Source organism: Mesoplodon densirostris, chromosome 1 (assembly GCF_025265405.1).
Source record: "Mesoplodon densirostris isolate mMesDen1 chromosome 1, mMesDen1 primary haplotype, whole genome shotgun sequence".
NCBI lineage: Eukaryota > Metazoa > Chordata > Mammalia > Artiodactyla > Ziphiidae > Mesoplodon > Mesoplodon densirostris.
This window is the reverse complement of record NC_082661.1, coordinates 51,318,246-51,337,692: the sequence shown is the minus strand read 5'-3', so window position 1 is coordinate 51,337,692 and position 19,447 is coordinate 51,318,246. Positions and strand designations below refer to the sequence as shown.

At 36.6% G+C, this 19,447-nt stretch overlaps 1 protein-coding gene across 3 annotated transcripts in view; it reads left to right on the top strand.

Annotated features, from left to right (window-relative positions):
* The window catches only part of BMPR1A (bone morphogenetic protein receptor type 1A), a 147,259-nt gene that overhangs the window by 42,260 nt on the left and 85,552 nt on the right, over window positions 1-19,447 (top strand). The window contains exon 2 of one of the 3 annotated variants that reach the window (XM_060103263.1): window positions 12,695-12,762. The exons of the other annotated variants lie outside the window; for them this stretch is intronic. The gene's annotated coding sequence lies outside the window, so the exon portion shown is untranslated. The remainder of the gene's footprint in view (window positions 1-12,694; window positions 12,763-19,447) is intronic. 3 annotated transcript variants of the gene reach the window in all.

Genomic DNA, 19,447 nt, shown 5'->3' with positions numbered 1-19,447 from the left:
TATCTTCAATCCCGCCCCCACTTAGGGAGCCAGAGACTTAGACATTTTCCCTGGCGGGGGCCCCCAAAAGAGAACCATTTTAACTTAAATATTTGTAAAAATTGCTACTTAGTTTTTTCTTTTACAGTCTTTACTTTTATATAGTTTAGCTTCCAAGTGAGCCTGAAGATTATTTCTTTGTCTAGTCAAAGGTATTTAAAAAATGGTTATTTTTTGAGAGGCCTACAAATTATATTTTAATATTGCAGTTAAACACAAATTTAACTCAAATTAATATTGAGTTAAACTTAAAAAGTATTTTATATTTTATTTTGAGAAAAAAGATAACCTTCCTGGCATGAAGTGGCATGAATTAGACTGTTCTTATATTTCACAAATGTGATGGGAAAAAGTCCTGAAAGCAGTTACAATATTTCTTTTGTTCTATTTCCTTGCTGCTCTTAGATAAATGAAGACTTCAAAAAGATTTTTCACATAAAAACTGTCATAAAATTCCCAGTGTCATATTCTGAATGTTAATTTGACTGTTTTATGTTATAATTTTTCAAGTTCTAAGTTTTAGTTAGAATATATATAAACTTTTATTTAACTTTTAAGGAATCACTTAAAAAATTTGGTTATTAAAATTTGAATATATTTCATAAGTATATGTTTATATGTAACTGGTCCCATTTCTGAGGGTTTAAGAAACATAAGCATTATTTGTAAACTAATTATACCTCTGTTAAACATTATCAGTCCATTAAAAAGTATTGATTTTTTCCCCATATCTCGATCATTTTAAGTATTAATAACGTGCATCAATCTGCTTAATACTCTTCAGAAAAAAGTCACTATTATTAGTAATCAGATTATGCCATAGAAATAATAGTCCCATTTATATCAATCTTTTTAGTATTTTGAGAGTAGGTGTCATATTTTCTAAACAAGACTATTGTCCCCTCACACTTTTTCCAAAAGAGGAAAGATACAGCTGATAAAAATTTGTGGCTGGGCATTGGAACTTGATGTTCTATTGTATACTGATCATACAGGTTTTGTTCTCTCTAGCTCATGATTAAGTTATAATTTGTTTACATATTTTTGCTCAATAATAAGATGTCAGATTGGCTTTATATTCTGTAGCCCTAATTCTGTAGTCTTATCTTTGCTTCTCTGTTGATCCCCTCCTTCTCTTCTTATCTAATAAATCCAAGCCTTCTCAGTAGGCTCAACCTAAATCTTACCTTTTCTGTGAAGCCTTAATTTCATCTGAGCTCTTGATCATTTCTTCCTTTTCTGTGCTTCTGTAGGGCTTTTAATGACAGTTTGTACTATTTTTCTTTCTAAGTATTTGTCCTCTGTCTCTGATTTAAAATAATTATACTAGCTACCATTTGTGTTTCTATGGTATGCTGTGCCATTATTGTTAATCTTAAAAATAGCTGGTAAGGTACGTATTGACCTACTTACACGAGGAAAGTGAACAATTATGCTGTGCTGGAAGTTTAGTCATGTCTTTTGTCTTTGGCTCCTATCATGCATATTGGGAACCTTAAACATATTAGATTCTTTTTTTTTTTTTTTTGTGGTACGTGGGCTTCTCACTGTTGTGGCCTCTCCATTGCGGAGTACAGGCTCCAGACGCGCAGGCTCAGCGGCCATGGCTCACGGGCCCAGCCGCTCCGTGGCATGTGGGATCCTCCCGGACCGGGGCACGAACCCGTGTCCCCTGCATCGGCAGGCAGACTCTCAACCACTGCGCCACCAGGGAAGCCCCAACATATTAGATTCTTAATAAATATGGGGTGATTAGATGACTGATACTTTGGTTCCCTCTTCCTTTTAAAGATGGTTTTTGGAAAGGGCGAGAAAAGCTGAGTCTATTAGGATTTGTGAATTTTTCGTTCTTTGAGTTGCATGGCATGTCAAGCACCATCATGGGTTTTTCTTCTAAACTTCCATGTGTTCAAGAATAGAACATGTTCCAAAACAATTGACATGTGGTTCCCTACATTGCTTAAAAATCTATGACTGCATGAAGCAGGGAAGATGTTTGAAAGTAACCTGTGAGAATATAGAGTATGCTGCTGTAGGATCTTGTTATTTAAATCATTAAGTGAATATATTTATATATTTAAAAAACTGGATATAGAATGGAAATAAATCTCATATTTTTGAGTTTTGAATCTTTTATTGTATTTGAACACTTTGTACATTTGCTATTTGTTATTTTGACATAAAAATCATTAATTGCTAGTGAGAGTTGAGACATTTTGGACACATTTTCTTTTTTTAAAAAATTATTTAATTAATTTGGTTGCGTCAAGTCTTAGTTGCGGCACACGGGATCTTTGTTGCGCCTGCGGGATCTTTCATTGCAGCGCATGGACTCTTCGTTGCAGCATGCAGGCTTAGTTGCCCTCCGGCATGTGGAATCTTAGTTCCCTGACCAGGGATCAAACCCATGTCCCCTGCATTGAAAGGCAGATTCTTAACCACTGGACCACCAGGGAAGTCCCTGGACACATTTTCTTAAGCATATTTAAAAATTTTTTGTATTTATTCCTATGGTGCCAATTTTTTACTAGAAAACTGTGCCCCATTTTATTTTTTAATTTTTTTAATATTTATTTTTGGCTGTGTTGGGTCTTCGCTTCTGCGCGAGGGCTTTCTCCAGCTGCGGCAAGCGGGGGCCACTCTTCATCGCGGTGCGCAGGCCTCTCACTGTTGCGGCCTCTCTTGTTGCGGAGCACAGGCTCCAGACGCACAGGCTCAGCAATTGTGGCTCACGGGCCTAGTCGCTCAGTGCCATGTGGGATCCTCCCAGACCAGGGCTCGAACCCACTTCCCCTCCATTAGCAGGCAGACCACCGCGCCACCAGGGAAGCCCTGTGCCCCATTTTAGTGCTTTACTTTTGTAGCTTCCTAACCCATTTTTTAAAAAATTTATTTATTTATTTGGCTGCATTGGGTCTTCGTTTCTGTGCGAGGGCTTTCTCTAGTTGCGGCGAGCGGGGGCCACTCTTCATCGCGCTGCGCGGGCCTCTCACCGTCGTGGCCTCTCCTGTTGTGGAGCACAGGCTCCAGACGCGCAGGCTCAGTAGTTGTGGCTCACGGGCCCAGTCGCTCCACGGCATGTGGGATCTTCCCAGACCAGGGCTCGAACCCGTGTCCCCTGCATTGGCAGGCAGATTCTCAACCACTGCACCACCAGGGAAGCCCAGCCCCATGTTATTTTTATATCTTTGCAAAAACCAAGTAATTGACACATTTATTACAATATCCATACTTCAAAACTTAATATTGTTTAACACATTATCAATAAAAGCATTTTAACCATTTTCTCCATATTATTTGATAAATGTTATTGGTTTTGTCTGTTTTTAATTTTTATAAATACATAATGTATTAATTATTTTTTGTTCATTGAGCTTTGGAATTAAATCCTGATAAGGGTTTTACTTTTTAAATATTGAGGTTATGTGTGTGTGTCTTGTAGGGAAACGAATGGCTTTAAAAACATCAAAATGAAGACTTACACATAGAAACTTAACACTAGCATATATGAAATATAAATAGAATTATGTGCTAATAGCATTTTAATGTAAGCCTTCAGACTGTATTTTTTTTTTTTTTTGCCATGGCCCAAAAGAAATTTATTCAGGTAAATTTATATATACATTTATAGTAACAGCTATTAGCATACAAATTGGTTTCATTGTTTAAACATTTCTACCATGTCAAATTTCACTGATAGTTGTAGTAAATAGCAATTCTTTATTAAAATTTAATAAAGACCTATGTATTTCTAGAGGGTCTCATGACCTGGAGCTATGTATTCATATGAATTATATTAATTTTTTAATTTTAAAAAAACACTATTTTACAATTATAATACTATATCAAACTTTAATAAGAACTTTTGCAGTATCAATTAAGTAACAGGAGCTAAACTAAAAAGAGGAATCAAAATGACTTTAGGGAAGAAAGCACAGGCAGATGTTCTGCTGTGGTTGAGGGTGTCCAGGGCCTGGCTGCTGTGAAGTTGAGCCAAACCTGCAGGTGGCCTTGGGTCCCAGAGTGCTCTCAGCATGACCCTTCTCTCTCCTGGGGGAGCTGGGGACCCAGGGGAGCCCCTGGTCCTTCTGGGCCCAGACTGTAATATTTTTAAAGGAGCCACTTCACTGTAACAGAGCAGTTGTCTTTTTATCCCCCTTGTTATATTGAGATTTTGCCCAGTAATGTCTTTTTACTTAAACTTACACTTGTCAAAGCTATCATAATACCTTGTTTTACATTTCTTTTTTGGCACTTATCATCATTGTAATTAAATTATAATTTGTATGAACTTTTTTTTTTTTTTTTTTTTTTTTTTTGCGGCACGCGGGCCTCTCACTGCTGTGGCCTCTCCCGCTGCGGAGCACAGGCTCCGGACGCGCAGGCTCAGCGGCCATGGCTCACGGGCCCAGCCGCTCCGCGACATGTGGGATCTTCCTGGACCGGGGCACGAACCCGCATCCCCTGCATCGGCAGGCGGACTCTCAACCACTGCGCCACCAGGGAAGCCCTGTATGAACATTTTTAAAGGATCTGTTCTGTTTCCATTCTTAGAAACTATAAGGCTCTATGTGAGGAGGGAATCTTACTTGGTTCCATGTGTTACTGGGCTGAGCACAGTGCCTTGCCCACCACACATGTTCAGTAACTTCTTTGTGGCAGCAGCCAGTGTTCTTTTTTTTTTTAGTCCTCTTTAATTAATGAAAAAAGCTTTGATTCTATAAAACTTTTAGTCTTTTTAGAGACCCTGGAAAGAAACATATTAACCAAAAAGCAGAGCTGACTTCAGTTTTACTTGTCTTGAAAATAACTGGCTATTTCAATGATTGTAAGATCAATGAAAGTGGAGAATTTATTAGGAGTTGAAATTAAGGTTTAGCTGTATTTTCAAAGGATATCATCCTTCAATACTTCTGCTTTGCATTTTTGTTACTGTGATTTAAGATGGTTGTAATTATTCTTGATTGATGATACCTGTCAAAAAACAAGCCTAACCAACTATTTCTGCTGGATTCTGAGTGCTGAGAAAGAAAAACTGAGAAGTTTGTGAACTGTTGCAAGTTGTCTCTAAAATGAGATAATAAAATCTACTTCACAGGCTTCTCTGGTGGTGCAGTGGTTGAGAGTCCGCCTGCCGATGCAGGGGACACGGGTTCGTGCCCCGGTCTGGGGAGATCCCACATGCCGCGGAGCGGCTAGGCCCGTGAGCCATGGCCGCTGAGCCTGCGCGTCCGGAGCCTGTGCTCCGCAATGGGAGAGGCCACAGCAGTGAGAGGCCCACGTACCGCAAAAAAAAAAAAAAAAAAAATCTACTTCACAAGGTAAATTAGGCTTTAATGAAATACCCAAATGTGAGTGTTTAGTAGTGTCCCTTGCACACTGTAGGTATGCTATAAATGTTAATTAGGTGTGCTATAAATGTTAAGTATCTTGTAGGTGTAAGAAAACTGCCCTTCACAAAAGCAACTGAAAATTTAAAGATGAATTTCTTTCTCATTGTAAACTAGTATCAAAATGCAAATTTGGTATATTACTTTTAAAAAGATGTTAAATGACACTTGGTGATGGTGGAGCTTATTTAACCTTGCTTTGAATCTCTGAATGGGTATATTATAGAAAAACTTGTGATATCCCTTTTTGGAGGGCAGAATGACCTAAAAACAAGAAAAATGTGAAAGAAAAATAAGCAGACCTACTATGATTCTTTAACCTTGAAGTTGTGAACTGGTGGCTTCTCAGCTGGATTTGGCCTGCGGGCATGCTATATTTGGCTTACGCTGTATTTCTTTAATTAGTTACAAACAATTAAAAGTTGGGAGATTTCCCAAAAAGAAAATCCAGCTCTCTGGCTTATTTTTTTTTTTTTTTTTTTTCTTTTTGCGGTATGCGGGCCTCTCACTGTTGTGGCCTCTCCCGTTGCGGAGCACAGGCTCCGGATGCGCAGGCCCAGCGGCCATGGCTCACGGGCCCAGCCGCTCCGCCGCATATGGGATCCTCCCAGACCGGGGCACGAACCCGTATCCCCTGCATCGGCAGGCGGACTCTTAACCACTGCGCCACCAGGGAGGCCCTCTCTGGCTTATTTTGAAAAACTGGAATATGGCAGCATAGGACCTACGTTCCCCAATTGCAACCATCAGTGGAGCTAAGTAGAGGATGCTCTAATCTGGCACTCTGTGTTGTCTCCCCAGTCCTAAAGTGACAGTGCTTTTTTGGCTCTATCAAAAAAGGGAAACCTAAAATAGAGCCGTTTGTGTTTTAAGAAAAATAGGAAAGCTTCTAATTCTTGGTGAAAATAAAGAACATTTTTACATATATCTGTCAAAGGTCACAGTTTAGGACTTAAGAAAAAATCATAGTAGGAACTGTGATTAATATGATGTGTGGAAAATATGTGTAATGAAAAACTTTTACTAGAACATGAACTCAAACATCAACAGGGATTTTAAAAAAAAATTAGAATAAAATAAAATTAGTGAAGCTGCTATGAAGGAAAAAACTCATATTATTAAGAGAAATTTCCTGGGCATAAAATCTCTTAAGTACTTAGAGTGTTTAGAGAGCAAAGAAATTAGAATGTTTTAGCACCAATAATTTGTAGACATGAGTTTATATGGAAATATTGCTTAAGTGTTGAAAATATGAGCAAGAGGGACTTCCCTGGTGGTCCAGTGGTAAAGAATCTGCCTTACAATGCAGGGGACTCGGGTTCGATCGCTGGTCAGGGAACTAAGTCCCACAGGCCGCAGGGCAACTAAGCCAGCACGCCACAACTACTGATCTCGCATGCCTCAACTAGAGAGCCTGCGTGCTGCAAACTGCAGAGCCCACGTGCCCTGGAGCCTGTGTGCCACAACTAGAGAGAGAAAAACCCGCATGCCACAACTGTAGAGAAGCCCGCACGCCACAACGAAAGATCCTGCATGCCTCAACGAAGATCCGGCATGCCGCAACTAAGACCCAACATAGTCTTAGTAAATAAAAATAAAATAAATAGTAAATAAATCTTTTCCAAAAAACTTAAAAAAATATGACCACAAAATTTACAGGGCAGCTTCTACAAAAAATGCTAAATTATTTCTGCTGAGGTTGATGTAAGCACAGAGATAAATATCACCTCGTTAGCTCTATTTGGTTTTGATATCAGTGAGAATTTTGACTATTTCTCCTCTCTTTCTCTAGTCTTTGCCTCTTCGTTGGTGTATTTCCATCAGCAAATAATCTCTAGTATAGACTTCGTAAGAAAACAGTCATCTTCCAGCCTCTTGCTTAGTAACCACATGCATCGGGGAGTTGTTTACTTGCAGTACCTTCTCTCCCTCACCTTCCCTTGACTATTTAACCTGCTCCTATCATCGATCTACCTGTTTGCCATGAGTAATGTCTCAAAAACCATTCTTGTCAGTGTCATTGATGGCTTCCATGTGCCACATTTTCTATCTTCATTGTCAGCTGCTCAGTGGTATTGGACACAACTGACTCCTCCGCATGGAACTCTTATCTGCTGTAATAATCTGTTGCCTTCCACGTCTTTCAGCGAAGTCCAAATGGTGGCTGAGGAACATGCTAAGTCAGGGCTGAGGAATGGACTCTTGCTGGTTTAAGCCTTTACACCTAAGCCCTGAAGTCCTGTGTAAATTCTGTATCATAACTCAGGTTTTATACCTTTTATCCTGCACTTTAGGCTAATTTATGAAAGGACAAAAAAGAGGATTTCGAAAGTAAAAATAATGATGTTAAAGAATCTGAACTCCATTATGAATACTTCTTGACTCTGTATTGCAAATGCACATGTTTGAATGACTGTGATGTAAAGGGAAGGGAGAAGAATCTAGGAATTTGACATGAAATATCACATTTAAATAAGCATTTTTTCCCCCTTCAGGGCAAACATTTGCTTATAACATAAGTTGAGGTGCAAGTAGCACTCAGATCCAGTGGGTCTGAAGCCGAAAAAAAAGTCCTTGTAGGTACTTATTATTTCTTCACCTGGAATATTAACTTCAGTCAATTTAAAAAACTTATAACATTTTAATAACTTGGTGTCAAATTATAGGAAGTTACCCAAATCTTAGATTTTTTAAAAATTCCAACTAAAGATAACAAACACAGAAGTGTGAAAAAATAGGAGTTAAGTACTTTTTGTTACTCAAATAACTCCTAAGCATTACAGGAAAAGCCAATTGTCAAATCAAAGTAGAAAATTGTTCTCTTTAAAATGAAAGCAGATGGGTAGAATAACATACTCTGATGTTACTGCCCTAGCCACAACTCTAAAAGCATAATAATAAATGTAATAATGTTATAGGTTTATTAAGGTTGCTACATAAAACAAAAAAATATATTCAGTGTTGTCTTTAATAACAATTTACACCAGCCATTTTCTTCATGGTTTCTGCTTTTAATGTCAAATTTAGAAATTACTTCCCCATTGCAATAGTATTTTCAAGTTCTTTTATAGTTTCACATTTTACATCTTAACCTTTTATTTATCTGGAATTAATTTTGTTGCATGAGGTAAGGATCCAATTCAGTTTTTCCTCAAATGGTCAGCACATTCAACACCCTTTATTTATTTGAGATGCTGCTTATATTACATTCTTATATATATCTGGATCTACTTTTGGCCTCCTCTTATAATGTGTCTCTTGACAGTAGAACACATTGTTTATATTGATGTAGCTTCCAGTATAGTTTAATACATGGTAAGGCAGATACTTCTTTGTTACTTTTCCAAAAGTTTAGGATACTCCAAAGTTTATTTTACCAAATGTCTTTAGAGTCCTTTTTGTCTGATTCCATTCAAAACCCTGTTAACATTTGTTGATAGATTTGGATAGAACTGATGTCTTTACAGTATACAGTTTTCTAACTCATAAAGTGGTACGCCTTCTTTTATTAATCTTCTTTGATTTTCAGTAAAATTTTTAGTTTATTTTTAGGTGCTGTTGTGAGTGAGATTATTTTTTCATTATATTTTGTAAACTTTTGTTAATATATGAAAAATGTGTATATTTAATAAACTTCACATGTTCAACTCTTCTTTTAGTTTTAATAATTTTTTAGTTGATTCTAATGGGAGATTTTTTAAAAATATGTCTTTAAATAATGATACCTGTTAAATCAATTTTAGTATACTTATTCTCATATGGGATTTAGTTTACATTAAAAGCACTTATATCAATAGGATAGTGCATTGAGTTTGGTTAGTTCTTTTTTTTTTTGGTTCTTTATATCACATGATTTTCTTTACAGTTCAAGATTGGTGTTTGATGATTTCTTCTTTATTTGGTGAATAGTAGTAATTAAAAATATCTGTGCTTTTTAAACATCTTTATTTGGTGAAAGTATATCTCAGATGTCTGTAAAAATTATTTGATTTATTTTAGCATAATGTCCTGTAGGTGTGTTTTGTTTGTTTGACTATTTTAATTCTTTTGTTTGTTTCTGCTTAGGATAGCAGAAAATTATTTTCTCCCAGCTCTGGAGGCTAAACATCCAAAATCAGGTTGTTGCCTGAGCCATGCTCCCTCTAAGGGTGCTAGGGAAGGATCTGTTACAGTCTTCTTTCCTAACTTCTCATAGCCTCAAGCATTCATTGGGCTGTAGATGGCCATCTTCTCCCTGTCTCTCTTCACATGTCTTTATACAAATTTCCCCCTTTTATAAGGACACCAGCCATATTGGATTAGGGCCCACTCTAATGATCTCATTTTAATATGATGACCTCTGTAAAGACAATATCTTCAAATCAAGGTCACATTCTGAGGTACTGGAGGTTAGGACTACAACACATGAACTTAATTCATTTATGTTTTTATTTTTACTTTTTATTTTGAAATTACTTCATACTTAGATAAGATGCAAGAATAGCATAGTATCCATTCATCTGTCGATGGACATTTAGGTTGCTTCCATGTCCTGGCTATATAGAATCTAAAAAAAAAAATGATACTGATGAACCTAGCGGCAGGGCAGGAATAAAGACACAGACATAGAGAATGGACTTGAGGACATGGGGTGGAGGGCAAAGCTGGGGCAAAGTGAGAGTAGCATCGACATATATACACTACCAAATGTAAAACAGATAGCTAGTGGGAAGCAGCAGCATAGCACAGGGACATCAGCTCCGTGCTTTGTGACGACCTAGAGGGGTGGAATAGGGAGGGTGGGGGGAGGCTCAAGAGGGAGGGGATATATGTATGCATATGGCTGATTCACTTTGTTGTACAGTAGAAACTAACAGCATCGTGAAGCAGTTATACTCCAATAAAGATGTATTTAAAAAATAAAACCTTAAAAAAATAGCACAGTAAAACTCCCATATACTCTTTATCTGTGATTCATCAATTTTTAACATTTTTCCACATTTGCATTGTTCTCTGGGTCTCTACTTCTTTCCTTTACCTAATCTACACGTACACAATTTATTTTTGATGAACTCTTTGAGAGAATTAAGTTGTATGTGTTTTACCCTTACTATTTCAGTTTCTGTTTTCTAAAAACAAGGGTATTCTCATATGTAATCACACTTAGGTTATCAAATTCAGGAAATTTAACATTGATACAGTACTTTAACCTATTACACTTTTGTCTGTTATCTCAACTATCTCAAGTCTTTTTTAGACTCGTCCTCCCCCCAGCAGAGGATTTAGTCTGGGATCACATACTGTTTTTAGTTGTCATGTCTCTTTAATCTGGAACAGTTCCTTAGCTGTCCTTTGTCTTTCATGACAGTAACATGTTTTAAGAATATAGGCCATGGGCTTCCCTGGTGGCGCAGTGATTGAGAATCCGCCTGTCAGTGCAGGGGACACGGGTTCGATCCCTGGTCTGGGAGGATCCCACATGCTGTGGAGCAGCTAGGCCTGTATGCCACAACTACTGAGCCTGCGCTCTAGAGACCGCGAGTCACAGCTGTTGAGCCTGCATGCCACAACTACTGAAGCCTGCACGCCTAGAGCCCGTGCTCCACAACAAGAGAAGCCACCGCAATGAGAAGCCTGCGCACCGCAGTGAAGGGTAGCCCCCACTCGCTGCAACTAGAGAAAGCCCACGCGCAGCAACGAAGACCCAACACAGCCAAACATGAATAAAATAAATAAATTAAAAATAAATAAATAAAATAGTGCTAGAAATTAAAAAAAAAAGAATATAGACCAGTTATTTTATACAGTATTCCTCAATTTGGAGTTATCTGACATTTTCTCATTGTTAGATTTAGGTGACGCATCTCTGGCCAGAATTCTACATAAATGATGATGTGTCCTTTCTCAGGCTATCACATTCAGAAGCATGATACGTCTGACCTTACTTGTCATTAGTAATGTTGGTTTTGATCACCTGGCTAGGGTGTTGTCCAGTTTCTTCATTGTATAGTCACTGTTTCCCCCTTTACAACTAATAAACAAACTGTGGGGAGATACTTGAATATCTTACTGTCTTATGTCTTTATTTATTCTCTTTATCTATCTAGCTATCATCAATATGGACTGATGGACTTCTACTTTATCCAGTGGGTTATAATCCATTACAACCCTTATTTTTTGTTGTTGTTATTTGTATTTAATTTTTTTAAAAAATTTACACAATTTTAAAAGGTTACTTTTCCATTTACAGTTATAACAAAATATTGACTATATTTCCTGTGTTGTACAATACATCCTTGAGTTTATCTTACACCCAGTAGTTTGTACCTCCCACTCTCCCACTCCTATATTGCCTCCCCTCCGCCCACTGGTAACCACTGGTTTGCTCTCTCTCTGTGAGTCTACTTCTTTTTTGTCATATTCACTAGTTTGTTGTACTTTTTTTAGATTCCACAAAAAAGTGGTATCATACAGTATTTGTCCTTCTCTGTCTGACTTATTTCACTTAGCATAATGCCCTCCAAGTCCTGTTGCTGCACGTGGCAAAATTTTGTTCTTTTTTACGACTGAGTGGTATTCCATTGTGTGTGTGTGTGGTATATATATATATATATATATATATATATATATATATATATATATATACACCACATCCTCTTTATCCATTCATTTACAACCGTTACGTTTTTTGATGTTCATATTGTCCCAGGTTCTGACAGTTGGAGTCCCTTCATCCTGGCTCTGGTGTCCTTTGGGTGTGGCCCTATCATTTTCTGACACAGTGATGTTCCAGGCTCATGTTGGATCTTTTGTGCCCTATCTATGGGCCAGAATCAGTCATGTCTCTAAGGAGGCCAGGTTTCTCTTAGTGGAGAAATAATATATAGAAACCAAGGTCTGGGCATTAGGTATCCTCATTAGTACTGGTGTCATTGCTTCCAGTCCCTTCCAGTGAACGTAGTTAGGAACTATATTTTTTATTATATTATTAAAAAAAATAATTTTAGTTTATACTAGCACCGTCAATTTTCATCCAACCCCACAGGATTTTTTTTTTTTTGCTTTTCCCCATTCCATGTTTTAATTTATTAAGTTTTAAAAATTGAAGTATAATATGTATATATATGTAAACATATATATAAAGTGAAGTGTGCAGATCTTATGTATACAGTTCAATCAGTTTTGGAAAATGCATACACCTTTAATCCATACCCCTATCAAGATACTGATTATAATTTTTAAAAACTGTTTCTCATTGTGGATAATATTGATTTGTTTACTTTTAGATACTTGATCCTTGAATGTGCCCATTCACAAATTCATTTGCACTTCAGTTGAACAACCATAAGCCAAAGTAAGTTTACTGGTATTTCACCAATGAAACAGACAAACAAAAAAAGGGTCTTCTATATTCTGTGGGTTAATGCAGATATAATTATTTCTCACTAGTCATTTGCATTTTATTTTGTTAGAATTGGGCTGAAAAAATGTTGATGTTTCTTCAAGGATCGTATCACTACATTTTTCTAATTGCAAATTGTGATGGTAAAGAAAGCAAAGTGTGTATTTCCTTATGAGTGGGTGAAGTACATTGTAGTTCCTGGAGTTTTGCCAGATTTTTCTTGAACCCTTCTGTCAGTTGGTGGCACTGTCCACAGAAATTTATAATTTGCAACAGCAATCTTTTATTAACTAGTGGAATAGGAATGAACAGAATTGGATGAGTTTTATTATTTATTTATTTATTTTTGGCTGCATTGGGTCTTCATTGCTGGATGCAGGCTCTCTCTTGTTGCAGTGAGTGGGGGCTACTCTTTGTTGCAGTGCGCAGACTTCTCATTGTGGTGGCTTCTCTTGTTGTGGAGCACAGGCTCTAGGTGCGTGGGCTTCACTAATTGTGGCTCGTGGGCTCTGGAACACAGGCTCAATAGTTGTGGCACACGGGCTTAGTTACTCCGTGGCGTGTGGGATCTTCCCAGACCAGAGCTCAAACCCGTGTCCCCTGCATTGGCAGGCGGATTTTAAGCACTGCGTCACCAGGAAAGTCCCGATGAGTTTTATTTTAAAAGGATATTTCTAGAGTGGAGAATTCGTTCGGTTCTTTGAGTTAATTTTACAGTTGCCTCTGTAAAGCCAGATCAGGAAGATTTTGCAGGACTGGAGATGTTACCAAAAAGATAAAAAGAGAACTGGCAAAAAATTAGTAATTATGGTAGAAAGAACAGTAGTTAATAAAAAGCCAGGTTTTGCTAGTACTTACATTGTATTAATAACAGTATAAACCTGACAAGTTTTATATATATATGTGAGAAATATTTGGTTGTTAGTACTAGCAAACTCGTCCAGTTCTTTCTGAAGTTGAGGTATACATTCTGGAATGTATTACATCAACCCTAAAATATATATCTGTGTAATTCCTAGGCACTGATGTACTGTTATTCTGCGTACCATTAAGAAAGAAAATAAATGATACCTATTAAACAATGATGTGATATTAATCTTAAGACGTATCTTGATTTTACAGCTGTTAAAATGTGAAAAGATCCATTAAGAAAGAAAAATGATGCCTATTAAACAATGATATTATATCAATTTTAAGACATTCTGATTTCACAGTTGTTAAAATGTTTAAAATGTGTTGATGAATTATATTAATCAATGAATAATAGTCCACTGTCTGGATATACCACAGCTTATTTATGCATTTACCTACTGAAGGACATCTTGATTGCTTCCAAGTTTTGACAGTTATGAATAAAGTTCTTTTAAACACCTTTGTGCAGGTTTTTGTGTGGACACAAGTTTTCACCTCATTTGGGATACCAAGTAGCAGGATTTCTGGATTGTATGCTAATAGTATGTTTAGTTTTTGTAAGAAACTGCCAAATTCTTCCAGTGTGGCTATGTCATTTTGCATTCCCATCAGCAATGAATGAGGGTCCCTTTGCTCTGTATCCTTATCAGCATTTTATGTTGTCAGTGCTTTAGATTTTGACCATTTTAATAAATGTGTGGTAACATTTACCTGATTGTTGTTTTAATTTATAATTCCTTAATGACATGATGTTGGCTGGGATTGTATTGACTTAATAGATAATAGGGAAGAACTGATATCTTGACAGTATTGAGTCTTCCTATTCATGAACATGGACTGTCTTTCCATTTATTAGTTCTTTGACTTTTTTCATTAGTTTTGTAGTTTTCCTCATATAGATCTTATATGTATTTTATTAGATTTATACCTAAGTATTTCATTTTAGGGGTGCTGATGTAAATGATATGTTTTTAATTTCAAATTCCACAAGCGTATTACTGGCATATAGGAGAGCAATTGACTTTTGTATATTAACCTTGTATCTTGCAACTTTGCTGTAATTGATTATTAATTCTAGGAGTTTTTTTGTCGTTGATTCATGTAGATTTTCTATATAGATGATCACATCATCTGTGAACGAAGACAGTTCTTTCTTTCCAATCTTTATACCGTTTATTTATTTTTCTTGTCTTATTCCATTAGCTTGGATTTCCAGTGTGATTTGAAAAGGAGTGGTAAGAAGGGATATGTTGCCTTGTTCCTGATCTTCGTGGGAAAGCTTTGAGTGTCTCACTATTAAATGTGATGTTAGCTATAGGTTTTTGGTAGGTGTTCTTCTTCAAATTGAGGAAATTCCCCTCTATCCCTAGTTTGCTGAGATTTTTCTTTTAATTGTGAATGAGTGTAAAATAGTCTCAAATGCTTTTTCTGCATCTAAGGATAGTATCATGTGGTTTTTCTTCTTTAGTCTTCTGATGTGATGGATTGAATTAGTTGATTTCTTGAATGTTGAACCAGCCTTGCGTACCTGGATTAAATGCCAGTTGGTCATGATATAAATTCTTTTTATACATTGTTGGATTTGATGTGCTAATATTCTTTTTTTTTTTTTTTTTTGGCCACACTGCACAGCTTGCAGGATCTTAGTTCCCCGACCAGGGATTGAACCTGTGCCCCAGCAGTGAGCGCACTGAGTCCTAACCACTGGACCACCAGGGAATTCCTGATGTGCTAATATTCTGTTCAGGATTTTTGTATATATGTTGATGAGAGATTGGTCTCTAGTTTTCTTGTAATGTCTTTATCTGGTTTTGGTATTAGGGTAATGCTGGCCTCGTAGAATGAGTTAGGAAGTATTCCCTTTGTTTCTGTCTTCTGAATAAGATTATAGAGAATTGTTATAATATCTTCTTAAGTGTTTGCTAGAATTCACTAGGCCTGGTGCTTTCTGGTTTGGAAGATTATTAATTATTCAATTTTTCTAAAAATGTAGACCTATTTGTATAGTCTGTTTATTCATGTGTGAGTTTTGGCAAATTGTGTCTTTCAAGGAATAGGGCCATTTCATCTAAGTTATCTAATTTGTTGGCATAGAGCTCATGGTATTCCTTGATTAACCTTTTAATGACCATGGGATCTGTAGTGGTGTCTCCTCTTTCATTTCTGATATTAGTAATTTGTGTCATTTTTCTTTTTATTAATTTTATTTATCTTTTCAAAGAATCTTTGCAAAGAACCTTTTCAAAGAACTTTCGGTTTCATTGATTTTTCTCTATTGATTTCCTGTTTTCAGTTTTATTATTTTCTGCTCTGATTTTTATTACTTTTCATCTGCTTACCTTGGATTTAATTTGCCCTTCTTTTCCTAGTTTCTTTAGATGGCACCTTAACCTTATTGATTTTAGATCTCTCTTCTTTTCTAATACATGCATTCAATGCCGTAAATTTCCCTCTAAGCACTGCTTTCACTGCATCCCATTGATTTTGAAAATTTATGCTTTCATTTTCATTTAGTTCAAATTATTCTTAAATGTCTCTTGAAAAGTCTTCTTTGGCCCATTTCCTTTAGAAGTGCATTGTTTAATCTCTAAGTATTTTGAGATTTTTCAACTATCTTTCTATTTTTGATTCTAGTTTAATTCCGTGATGGTCTGAGAGGAGATACTGTATGATTTCTATTGTTTTAAATTTGTTAAGGTATATTTTATATACCACCATAATGTGGTCTGTCTTGATGAATAGTCCATGTAAGGGTACAGAATTCTAGGTTGTTGTTTTTTTTTCTCTTGACACTTTAAATATTTCATTGCACTCTCTTCTTGCTTGCATGGTTTCTGAAGAGAAGTCAGATGTAATTCTTATCTTTGCCCCTCTATAGGTAAGGTGTTTTTTCCCTCTATTTCAAGATTTTTTCTTAATCTTCTACTTTCTGTAGTTTGAAAATGATCTATATAGGTGTAGTTTTTTGGTCATTTATCCTGCTTGGTGTTCTCTGAACTTCCTGGATCTGTGGTTTGGTGTCTAACATTAATTTGGAGAAATTTTCGGGCAGTGTTTCAAGTATGTTTCCTTTTCCTTTCTCTTTTTCTTCTCCTTTTTGTATTCTCTTTCTTGTTATGCATATGTTACATCTTTTCTAGTTGTTCCACAGATCTTTGATATTCTGTTCTTTTTTGGTGGTGTTTTGGTTTGCTTTTCACTTTTGGAGATTTTTCCCTGACATATCCTCAAGCTCAGAAGGTCTTTCCTCAGCCATGTGTAGTCTGCTAAGAAGTTCATCAAAGGCACTTTGAAAACAGGTTGAAAAATCTTTATAAGAAACAGTTATACCCTGGGATCTAGGGCTTATATCATCTTCTAACACTTGTCCTCACAGCCAGGTGCCTGCCTGTGGTAATGACTTCTTAGTGTTCTTCCGCATTCAGTTCTCCTTTCATTCCAGGCATATGGGAACATTCAATTCCTTTGTTTCCTTGAAGTTAGGTGGTATCATGTGACTGATTCTGGTCAGTGGACTTTGAAGGGAGGTGTGTGTTATTTCTGTGTTGACATAGTGAAAAGTCCATGAAGAATTGCTGGTCTTTTTCTTTATCTGGAAGTACCTAGCCATATGTTTCATTTGATACAAGAACAAGATAGTCAGCCTGGGTCCTTGGATGACTGTGAAACAGATCCTGCTTGTTATGTTGGACATTTTACATGAGACAGAAGTAGACTTTTGTTATGCTGAGCCACTGAAATCTTGGAGTTATTCAGTGGCTACTGAGCACTTAACATGTGGCTAGCCCTAACTGAGATGTGCTTTAATTGTAATGTACATACCAGGTTTGGAAATCTAACTATGAAAGGAGAAAAGAAAATATCTTATTAATAATTTTTATATTTATTATATTTAAATAACATTTTGGATCCATTGGGTGAAACAAAATCTATTAATTTCAGCTTTTTCTCTAGTTTTTTTCATGGGGGCACTAGAAAATTTTAAATTAACACATGTAGTCACATTTGCAGTATTATATTTATCTTGGACAGTGCTGAACCCGACCTGGACAAATTCAGTAGTCCTGGCAGAAGTTGGATGTTTGAGTGTTTCGAGAAACTAAACCAGTGAGACCCTAGATTTGGAGAGAATACAGAATAGGAAAACACTGTAAATGAGAGTTAAGCAAAAGTCTACTTACTGGATCAGAAGATGTACCCTTACTTTTTGTCCCATATTACTTTTCCCACTTGTTTGCAGAGCAGTGGCAGTCAGAAGTGTATACTCCATCTAGGAGACTGGAGGACTGTTCTAAGAAACTGACTGCAGGGAAAAGAGCAGCAGAGCCTGACATTCGAGGGTCTCCATATCTGCACAGGCAGGTGATTGCCCAGTTACCCTACAGTGAAGCCCACTAGTTTACAAGCCCTCCTATACCCACAGCATTGTCCAATCAGAGTTCCTGTGCTTCACTGTTACATGAACAGTACCCAAGGATCACCAGGTATTTGCTGGAAATTTCTAATAGGAAAGCAGCTCCTTAAGGGAAAGAGAATAATAATAGTAGCAGTGAGTTGTTTGCATATTAAGATAATGCAGATAATGATAATACAAATAAAAGGAAAAGATTAGCACATACTCTTTGTGATGAGGCTCATCTCTAATATTCCCCTACCCCGCATTCCCCCAATATATTTTAAGAAGTGTGCTGAAGCATGAATAGTTCTTCGGTTAGTAATTTAAGGGAGCAGGTGAGAAGATCTTCTTATTACTTTCAGCTAGCTCAGCTTTCCTTTATTTTAAAATTTACAAGTTGATGGATGGAAAAGTGTGCCTATCGTGAGAGAAGTAGTACAAGCAAAATGGTACAGTGTTCGAAATTCTTCTTAAAATAAGTGTTATTATTGAAGATAAATAAATGTAGAAGTTATTTTTTTTTCCTATATTAAGCAGTGGTTTATATATGCTGGAATCATACCTGAGTGCAAGAACATGTTCTTGTGATGTAACATATCTGAATTTGAATCCTGTCTCTGCCACCTACTAGGTGTGGCTGCAAAGAGAAATTACTTAACCTCATAAGACACAGACAGTAAAACAGAATGTAATTTCCAAGAAGGCAGGGCCTTTTTAGTTCTTTTTGTTCATTGCTGTATCCCTAGGCTAGAATCGTTCATGTGACACATAGTTAGCACTCATTAAGTATTCATTGTATGAAAAGAGTCCCTACCTCATAGATTTTCTTTTATTCCATCCTCGCATAAAATGAAGAGCTTGATTGCTATTTATTTTTTTTTTAAGCTGCTTCAGAAAGGTCTGTGTATATGTACAATCTACCTGTCTTGGGAAAACTTTTCAGTTATACCAAGTTTCAGATCTTTGCAACTTGATTTTTCCTAGAAAGCTACCTTCTTATTGTCAAATTAGAAATTTATGCTTGAACTCTGGTGCTTCCTTTGACAATGCATATCATCTCCTAAAAGTGATGGCACTTTATAACATCAACTTCATAGATAATTATAGTGGTTGTTATCCTAGAGATTAATAATAGGGTGTCGTCTCTAGGTATACCACAGATTCTCCTGGTTTTGAATGGTGCAGTTTAACGCGCATGCTAACTGTGAAAAAGAAATGATTTTCCTACCTTCCTTCAGTACTTTCTTTTATGGTCATGTGATAATTAGGTAAATGGTTTCTGTTCTGGCAAATTGGTAAATCCAATTACTTTCCAACCTTTTTTTCCAC